This window comes from Pteropus alecto, unplaced genomic scaffold (genome assembly GCF_000325575.1).
Source record: "Pteropus alecto unplaced genomic scaffold, ASM32557v1 scaffold51, whole genome shotgun sequence".
NCBI lineage: Eukaryota > Metazoa > Chordata > Mammalia > Chiroptera > Pteropodidae > Pteropus > Pteropus alecto.
This window is the reverse complement of record NW_006431922.1, coordinates 2648338-2649053: the sequence shown is the minus strand read 5'-3', so window position 1 is coordinate 2649053 and position 716 is coordinate 2648338. Positions and strand designations below refer to the sequence as shown.

Genomic DNA, 716 nt, shown 5'->3' with positions numbered 1-716 from the left:
GGCCAGTACACTTAACGAGTAAAAATAAATCAGCTCATTATCTCAACAGACTCTAAGAAAGCAGGAAATAATATTCACCATTTGAAAACTTAACATGAAGTAGGTTTTTAACATAAAATATATATCTATATATAAAATATGGCAAAACATTGGGATGTGACAGGTGGGCTGAGGATGCACTGCTGTTCATTACATCATCATACTTCTCAGTGTGCTTGAAAGATTTCATAATACAAAAGATTGGATGATTAAAAATGACATATACTACGGCCATGCCACCCTGAACACTCCCGATCCTGTCTGATCTCAGAAGCTAAGCAGGATTGGGCCTGGTTAGTACTTGGATGGAAGACCATCAAAAGACCAGGTGCTGTAGGCGTAAAAATAAATAAATAAATAAATAAATAAATAGATAGATAGATAAATAGATAGATAAATAAATAAATACATATATACATATACATGTGCACATTTTTAAAATTGTATTTTCAAACCTTTCTTCTCAATAAGGAAAGCTTTTCCTAGACTGTCCTCTTGCTAAAGCTTTTTATCTTTTCTGCTCTTCCAAGCCATCACCTTAAAAAAAAAATGCTATCTTTTCCTCCTCCTTTCTTGGTCTCTCTTTCAACTCAGCAATAATCTTCTACCTTTAGTTCTCACATATTGCTGAAACTTATTCTGGCAAAGGTCATCAATGAGAAGTTGCTAAATCCCCT

At 33.8% G+C, this 716-nt stretch overlaps 1 pseudogene; it reads left to right on the top strand.

The window, feature by feature from the left end:
- Positions 1 to 262: 262 nt before the first annotated feature.
- On the top strand, positions 263 to 379 carry LOC112475524 (annotated as a pseudogene).
- Positions 380 to 716: the final 337 nt, after the last annotated feature.